The sequence below is a fragment of the Haliotis rubra genome, unplaced genomic scaffold (genome assembly GCF_003918875.1).
Source record: "Haliotis rubra isolate DU_JTF1 unplaced genomic scaffold, ASM391887v1 Scf2, whole genome shotgun sequence".
Taxonomy (NCBI): Eukaryota; Metazoa; Mollusca; class Gastropoda; order Lepetellida; family Haliotidae; genus Haliotis; species Haliotis rubra.
Window position 1 is genome coordinate 2,733,352 of NW_025766002.1, and position 9,472 is coordinate 2,742,823.

A 9,472-nucleotide genomic window follows, 5' to 3' on the forward strand; every position below is an offset into this window, starting at 1 on the left:
CCAACAGCAGTGTCAGTCAGTCCAAACATCCCAACAGCAGTGTCAGTCAGACCAAACATCCCAACAGCAGTGTCAGTCAGTCCAAACATCCCAACAGCAGTGTCAGTCAGTCAAACATCCCAACAGCAGTGTCAGTCAGACCAAACATCCCAACAGCAGTGTCAGTCAGTCCAAACATCCCAACAGCAGTGTCAGTCAGTCCAAACATCCCAACAGCAGTGTCAGTCAGTCAAACATCCCAACAAACAGCAGTGTCAGTGTCAGTATCAGACCAAACATCCCAACAGCAGTGTCAGTCAGACCAAACATCCCAACAGCAGTGTCAGTCAGTCCAAACATCCCAACAGCAGTGTCAGTCCAAACATCCCAACAGCAGTGTCAGTCAGTCCAAACATCCCAACAGCAGTGTCAGTCCAAACATCCCAACAGCAGTGTCAGTCAGTCAGACCAAACATCCCAACAGCAGTGTCAGTCAGTCCAAACATCCCAACAGCAGTGTCAGTCAAACATCCCAAACATCCCAACAAGCAGTGTCAGTCAGTCCAAACATCCCAACAGCAGTGTCAGTCCAAACATCCCAACAGCAGTGTCAGTCAGTCCAAACATCCCAACAGCAGTGTCAGTCAGACCAAACATCCCAACAGCAGTGTCAGTCAGACCAAACATCCCAACAGCAGTGTCAGTCAAACCAAACATCCCAACAACAGTGTCAGTCCAAACATCGCAACAGCAGTGTCAGTCCAAACATCCCAACAGCAGTTAGTCCAAGTATTTTAAAACAAAACTGTACAAGTCGTTCTTTGACATCGACATTTCAACAGCAGTGTCAGTCACCGCTCAGTACTAATGCACATAATCCTAACTGCCCAGATTGATGCTCATGGTGACAGCCATAGGATTGTTTGCTCCAGACTAGGTTCATTACAGAATACCGTCATATAGCTGGGATATTGATTAAACAACAACCAAACAACCCAATCCACCAAAACACTGATGCAACTGTGTAGACATGTCTAATTGCCGAACGGAACAGGAACGTAAATATACCAGACAATAGATAGAACAATAAAGAGAAAAAACACTATAAATCAAACTGAACTAAATGTCACAAAGGCAAAGTACAGTCACGTGACAAGTGTCCTTAAAACAACCGGTGTGACATGACTCTCGGGACGCACCATTGTTTCTCCAAACAAAAGCAAACGATTTACAACGCACGTGCATGCCGTGTCGACAGTGATAATGTTTGTTTTCCATCATGATGACAGGTAAGGTCACTTGAACATTAATATTTTACGGATGAACATTGATATTGATCAGCTTGGCCTACACCTGACGGATGTCCGCCGCTAGCCCCTCCACAACGCTGATTAATGGATCCCTATAGTGAGTACAGGACATGTCCGCTTTCAGCAAGTGCGCGGAAACCATTTGGACCTGCTGGTCACCGGTACGCGTCAGATAAGATATCATATACATATATTATGTTTCATATTCGTTATGAAAGTACGCATGGACATCGTTATGAAAGCCATGCATAAGTGGGACATCCTTGGTAGGCTCGTTGAGATTACTGATCTTCACCCAGCCATCGATGTTCACGATGTCAGTTGTCGTAAGTGGCGCTGGAAAGCGGCGTAAAACCAAACTAACGGGCTGCGGGGTGGTCAGGCTCGTTGACTTGATTACTGCACGTCATCGTATCCCAATTGCGTAGATCGATGTTCACGATGTCAGTAACTGTACAATGAGTGAAGCACATTTATGGTGATATTGCTGGAAAGCGGCGTAAAACCAAACTCACTAATTTAGAGGCTGCGGGATTCCCTACAAAGGCTCAGGTTTGATTCCCAGCATGGATACAATGTGACCATTTTGTTGTGTGGCCCGCATGATCTTACTGAAATATTGGTATGATCGGAGTAAAACCAAACTAACTCACTCACTCACTCACGGGTCATTCCAGATTAGAAACCCGCAGAGCCAATACTGAATCAATAAAGACAAAACAATTTTTTACATGAAGCGTTCGCCTAAGTTATAGTACATTACTGACTTACTGCAACTTATTTATCAACATCAACATCGCCACCGTAATATACTCATAAACATATTTGGCTCTCCACTCGACATGTCCTCAGCGCAAAGGTAATCGTAACTCCCCTGATCGGCATTTTGAACATAAAGGCGTACGGCAGTCCTAATCATCAGCAGTGCTAACTTTGAGGTGAATCGTAACATAATATCCTGTAATGTGTTTAGGGCGGTGGGAAACATAGCGTTGGCTCGTCACGCCGAAGACAACATGGGTACAATGTGGAAGCCCAGTGCTAATGTAATCGTAACTCCCATACACTACCCATACATGTATTTAAGATAGGCTTATACGACAGTCTCAGTGCTAGCTTACCTGGATATGGTGATCGTAACTCCCATACTAAGGTGATCGTAACTCCCAACATAGGCGTGCGGCAGTCTCAGTGCTAAGGTGATCGTAACTCCTGTACTTACATAGGCTTTAACATAGGCGTAAGACAATCTCAGTGCTTAGGTGATCGTAACTCCTGTATTTTAACATAGGCTTTACGACAGTCTCAGCTCAGCGCTTTAACATAGGGTGATCGTAACTCCTCCTACTTTAACATAGGCGTATGACAGTCTCAGTGTTTAGGTAATCGTAACTCCTGTACTTTAACATAGGCTTTACGACAGTCTCAGTGCTAAGGTGATCGTAACTCCTGTACTTAAACATAGGCGTACGACAATCTCAGTGCTAAGGTGATCGTAACTCCTGTACTTTAACATAGGCTTTACGACAGTCTCAGTGCTAAGGTGATCGTAACTCCCATACTTTAACATAGGCGTACGACAGTCTCAGTGCTAAGGTGATCGTAACTCCTGTACTTTAACATAGGCGTATGACAATCTCAGTGCTAAGGTAATCGTAACTCCCATACTTTAAGATAGGCTTTACGACAGTCTCAGTGCTAAGGTGATCGTAACTCCCATACTTTAACATAGGCGTACGACAGTCTCAGTGCTAAGGTGATCGTAACTCCTGTAGATCTTTAACATAGGCGTATGACAATCTCAGTGCTTAGGTAATCGTAACTCCCATACTTTAAGATAGGCTTTACGACAGTCTCAGCGCTAAGGTGATCGTAACTCCCATACTTTAACATAGGCGTACGACAGTCTCAGTGCTAAGGTGATCGTAACTCCTGTACTTTAACATAGGCGTATGACAATCTCAGTGCTAAGGTAATCGTAACTCCCATACTTTAAGATAGGCTTTACGACAGTCTCAGCGCTAAGGTGATCGTAACTCCCATACTTTAACATAGGCGTTCGACAGTCTCAGTGCTAAGGTGATCGTAACTCCTGTACTTTAACATAGGCGTATTACAGTCTCAGTGTTTAGGTAATCGTAACTCCCATACTTTAACATAAGCTTTACGACAGTCTCAGTGCTAAGGTGATCGTAACTCCTGTACTTAAACATAGGCGTACGACAGTCTCAGTGCTAAGGTGATCGTAACTCTCATACTTTAACATAGGCTTTACGACAGTCTCAGTGCTAAGGTGATCGTAACTCCCATACTTTAACATAGGCGTACGACAGTCTCAGTGCTAAGGTGATCGTAACTCCTGTACTTTAACATAGGCGTATGACAATCTCAGTGCTAAGGTAATCGTAACTCCCATACTTTAAGATAGGCTTTACGACAGTCTCAGTGCCAAGGTGATCGTAACTCCCATACTTTAACATAGGCGTACGACAGTCTCAGTGCTAAGGTGATCGTAACTCCTGTACTTTAACATAGGCGTATGACAATCTCAGTGCTAAGGTAATCGTAACTCCCATACTTTAACATAAGCTTTACGACAGTCTCAGTTCTAAGGTGATCGTAACTCCCATACTTTAACATAGGCGTACGACAGTCTCAGTGCTAAGGTGATCGTAACTGCCATACTTTAACGGCATAGGTTTAAGACCGTCTCAGCGACGTGAAACGAGGCCCTGTGGACCCCATACCATGGGTGTCATATCGTTAACATCAATTGCGTGGCTTTACATAATAAATGATGAAAAACAACCAAAAAGACAAATTAATCGAGTCTGGACCAGACAAACCAGTCGTTGATAACACGATCAGTGATCGGAGTGCGATGTCACTCTACAACCACCCGGCTCATACTGGAACTCAGCAGCCGACCTCGAACGGCAAACATTAACCACAGATATTATGTACATTCCAGCCTCGAGTCCGCACATTTCTCTCTCGACCTCACTGCGCTTAAACTAACATATCAAATAATGTGTTTCCGTGTCGTCGTAACCTTCCAGGATGGTGGGGTAGCCTTGCAGTCAAAGCGTTAGCTCGTCACACCGAACGCCCGAGTTCGATTCCACAGGGGAACAGAGCGTGTATGAAGCCAATTTCTGACGTGATGTTGCTATAGAATAGTGATAAAAGCGGAGCAACGTCATACTAACCTAATTATATATATCAAATTGACAAGATCCGATGGTGCATTTAATTTTCATTTGAAATAATTAATATAATGAAATGCTGAGTTAAAAAAGTCGCCTTGATGGAGATCCAATTATAAGTGGGTTTTTCAAGCACCATATCGGTTCGAGCGGGAACAGGATATTTTATGTGGACAGTAAACGGGCATATATATTTGTCCCGTGACAGACTTGCCGTCACCGATGTGGTGTCTTGTTGGCCTATAGGTCACAGGGCAATGGGGAACTGGTGCTTTGACGCCGTGCCGGGGTTTCCTGTACACACATCACCAACACCGTGATTGCTATCAACGTGTACATTGTTACAGAAAAGAACCACAGTAGTCACCGACGGCGTCAGTCGATAGTACCACACCCATAATGTCGTTATGTCGTCATGGAAACACCACTAGAAACGACTATCGACGTCTGAGAATTGTTTAATGTAGGTATTTATGTATGTAACAACAATTTGAGAGAGAGAGAGAGAGGGGGAGGGCGAGTGATAGAGAGAAAGAGACAGGGAGAAAGAGAGAGATAAAGAGGGAGGGAGAGAGAGAGAGAGATTGGGGAGATAGAGTGATTGACATAAATATTCGTTGTCTTCGACACAGGCAAGTAAATAAAAAGCACACGACAACGGAGTGTGTGGTCAAACCCCTATGGCCATACACAATCTAACATAATAACGGTGACTAGATTCCGGAACTGACCACTCTCACCGAGCACATGCTCTGATACTACCAGACACCCGGTGTTAAACCCACTTCTTCCAAGTTGTAGCCGTGAAGGTCCGGGTTAGAATATTGATCTTCAGTAACCAATGCTTGTCGTAAGAGGCGACTAACGGGATCGGGTGGTCAGGCTTGCTGACTTGATTGACACAAGTCATCGGTTCCCACATTGCGCAGATCGATGCTCATGCTGTTGATCACTGGATTGTCTGGTCCAGACTTGATTATTTACAGACCACCGCCGGCGGCGTAAAACTGAGTGCGGCGTAAAACTAATCTCACTCACTCACTCTTCCAAGTTGCCATCTTTGAAAGAAGAAAGTCGCAACTACGAAACGCTATTTGTCATTTACCACACGTCGTGATTCCTTGTCCGGGAGTGATGAGAGATGAGAGGGTATTTATGCCCTTACAAGCAACTCTTAATAACACCCTTGACGACTCAAGGCGTACTCAAGAAAGGACAGAACGTCATCATAGTTCTGCCGAGCTCTTGAGGTGACCTTCCCTGGCATTACGCAGGTTCCTGAAATAATCTGCACTTGTTGTTCGGGTTATGTTACCACACGTGTCATGAACTGAATCTATTTAAAAGTATACTTATATTTCAGATTTCATCTTTTTATACTGTAAATTTATCACTATTGTCTTATCCATGTTACGTTTAATTTTCATTTTAATAGGGTAGAAAATGGTATTTTCTACCGTTTGTGTGACAGCTTCTACACTCTTAAAAAAAAAATAAGAAAGAAACGCTCAGGCGTTTTCAGCAGATCATTTCGATATATTTTGACAGCAATCGTCATTAAGACAATTCCTTTGTTTGAAGTCCGCCCGGGAGAGCGGAAGGTCGCGGGTTCGATCCCCGACCGCGTCATACCAAAAGACGTTAAAGTTTGGTACTTGTTGGTCCCTGCCTGGCGCTCGGCATTAATGGGTACAACAAGGACTGGTCGGCTCGGAGTCAGTATAATGTGTCTGAGTGGGGTATTCATGCTTCACTGTGGCATGGTATCTCAGTGAGCTAGCACTATAAAACCAGCTTAAGTGTGGGCTAGTACAAGCAGCCGCACATACACATACACACGCATGCACGTCGTCATATGAGCGAAATATTCTCAAGCACGACGTTAAACACAATTTCACCTCACCTCACCTTTGTTTGAATCCCGTTAATCATGTCGTGGTTGTTGTGTACTGCGCGCAAACGTATCTCAAAATGTATTTGCAAACGTTTGTCATAAAAAATGAAAACGATGCATGAAAAGTGCATCCAGAATTTTTTTTCCTCTTTTCCTCGTAATGCACGTGCAGTATATCGGAAACATGAGTATAAACATCGACTATTCATGGCCAAACCAAATTCATCGTTTCATTACGACATTTACGACGTAAACGAAGATAAAAAACTGCCAAGATTGAATGCTACTGGCCGAAATATCGCCATTGGACGTTTGGAAGTAGGGGAGTCCCAGTTTGACGTTGCAAGACACTTCAACGTCGACCACAGCACCATATCTCGATTATGGCATCGATATACCCGCTTCGATTCGACCCAAGATCGTCCCAGAAGTGGAAGACCAAGAGTGACCACTTCTGCTCAGGACCGTTTCATCCGGGTGTTTCACCTACGTCACCGATTTGCTACAGCAAAGACATCAGAAATCGTCTGAGAGAAGTGGAAATTCGAGCATGTCGACCAAAAGTTGGACCTGTCCTGACACGACTACACTGACTACGACGCGTCTAATGGTGCAACAGGGTACAGACATGGAACCTGGAGACACGTTTGGTTCACCGACGAATCGCGTTTTCTCCTGCAACAATGGGATCTATCGACGTCGACACGAACGTTTTGAATGGAACTGCATTCGAAAGGTGGACAGATTTGGTGGAGAAAGCGTCATGGTGTGGGGTGGCATGTCCATAACGGGTAGATCAGAACTAGTGGTGGTTCAAGGCAATCTTACAGCTAATGGCTTCATCAACCAAATCCTATACTTCCCTGGACTCCAAAATTGCCTGATCTGAACCCGATCGAGCATCTATGGGACGAACTTGATCGACGCGTCGGTAAATGTCACCATCGTTGCGGGAGGAATGGCGAAGAATTCCCCAAGCAAAAATCCGACGACTTGTGCAAACCCTTCCAAGGTGCCAGCTGCAAGGGGTGGTGTCACCAGTGACCTGAACGCCCCCTTGTGTCCACACATGCGCAGTGAGTGAACTGAATTAATGCTGTCAATGACAACAATACATATGTTAAACCGTGTGTCGAATTTTCCACCATCTACGTTCAAGCTTAATCGACATAGACAGACAGACAGAATTTTTGCAATTCTTAAGACCTCAGGCCCATACAGCATACATAAGAATGTGGGTATCGATTTATGCATGCATAGTAGCAATTACATTGAAAAAATCTTAATAATGCGGAGTTAATTACGTAGCTTTAAAACATTACTGATATATTTTCCAATTTGTTAATCGACTTATGTACACTTAAATACATTTAACACATGTCCTTATTTTAGGCCAGTGTGGTTTTCTTTTCGTGTTTTTGAAGGATGAACGACGAAAGTCTTAGTAAGCTATAAGCTATTTAAATCACAATAAGTTGTATTTTGATCCTACCATGTGCCCAAATGAATGCCGGTCAAGACGTCCCCAGAAAACTATTCCCGTCTTTAGAAGCGACTTGAAGACGGTCACCCGGATGAGTCGAATGCCATCGTGCATATCCGACGGGATTGATTGATGCTCGTAATATCAATCACACGGTTGTCTGGTCCAGACGTGATTACCTAAGAACGCCATCTATCTCTAGAACATTGCTGAGTGTCAACTGTAGCTGATCCTGTACCGCTGTATCATCCGGATGTCGTACACCTGTTCTCAATCTAAAATGAAAAAGATACAAAAAGTATTTTGTTTATTTATAGACTATGTTTATTTCAGTATTTAATACCCCCACAGGCCTATAGTACATTAAAATGCAAAATATACAATCAGACATAGTATAAAAATATAAATAGAATTGTAAAAGCTCATCCACCTAGATTGCAGACTCATTTTGCAATTATGTTAAATCTGTACATGGACTGACTGAGTTTAGTTTTACGCCGCTTTTAGCAATATTCCAGCAACATCACAGCGGGGGACACCAGAAATGGGCTTCACACAATGTACCCATGTGGGGATTCGAACCCGAGTCTTCAGCGTGACGAACCAACGCTTTAACCACTAGACTACCCCACCGCCCCCTGTACATGGAGGCATGATAAATGAACATAGCTAAATCTTGCAGAACTTTACCATTTGTATTTGATAACATTAAATGAAATTTAGTTAAATTTGGGTATGTAAAGTAATAGGGTTGCAGGTATCTTTCTCTCAGTTGTAAGTAAACAGGACATACAAGCATAAAATGATATTCATCTTCAACTGAACTTAAGTTACAAACATTGCAAATTCTTTGGTCCCGACTAAAGTTTTTATAACGTCTCGTTTCAATAAAAAGATCACGGGAGGAACATCTAAAACGAGAAAGAGCTGTTCGGAACTTTTCAACGGTAATCTTATAAAGGTAATCTTCCTGAATTATTTGTGATTTAAACAGTTTGTAGTAAAACCACTTATTTGATAAAGCCAGTGAAGCAGTCCACGTCTTTATATACATATCTTTTAGCCTTTGTGTTTATGACAATACAAAATTTGATTTTGAATACAAATTCTGATTTTGCCAAACTTGTCCGTAACCACTACTGAAAAGTAGCTCTCTAACTCCAGTAACCCAGTTCTTCTTTCCCTTTTTATCATAAAGTAAAATCATATTATAACAGTTTTTCGGGAGTATTTTGTTCTAGTTGGTAAGTCTCTTTTACATGGAATGAAACTGTTTACAGTATAATATCATCAGTTTTACAGTTCTCTTTCATTATTATGTATGCTCAACTCAGTTTGATCTTCTCCTTGTTTACATTGTTCTTATATAACACATTGAAAAACGTATAGCAACACCCCATATTTATATTGTAGTACTATGTTACCATTAACCACAGCAAAGGGACTTTGCTAAATCTCAATTTAACTTGGTATCTGGATACATTGACCCTTAAGAAAAGTTCAATGGTAAATCTAAAGCAAAAAAGAACGAAAACTGTACCTTGTTCAGAGAAGTAAACATGACCAAAAATTGACTTATTTTGTAGTGCTGATAACTATG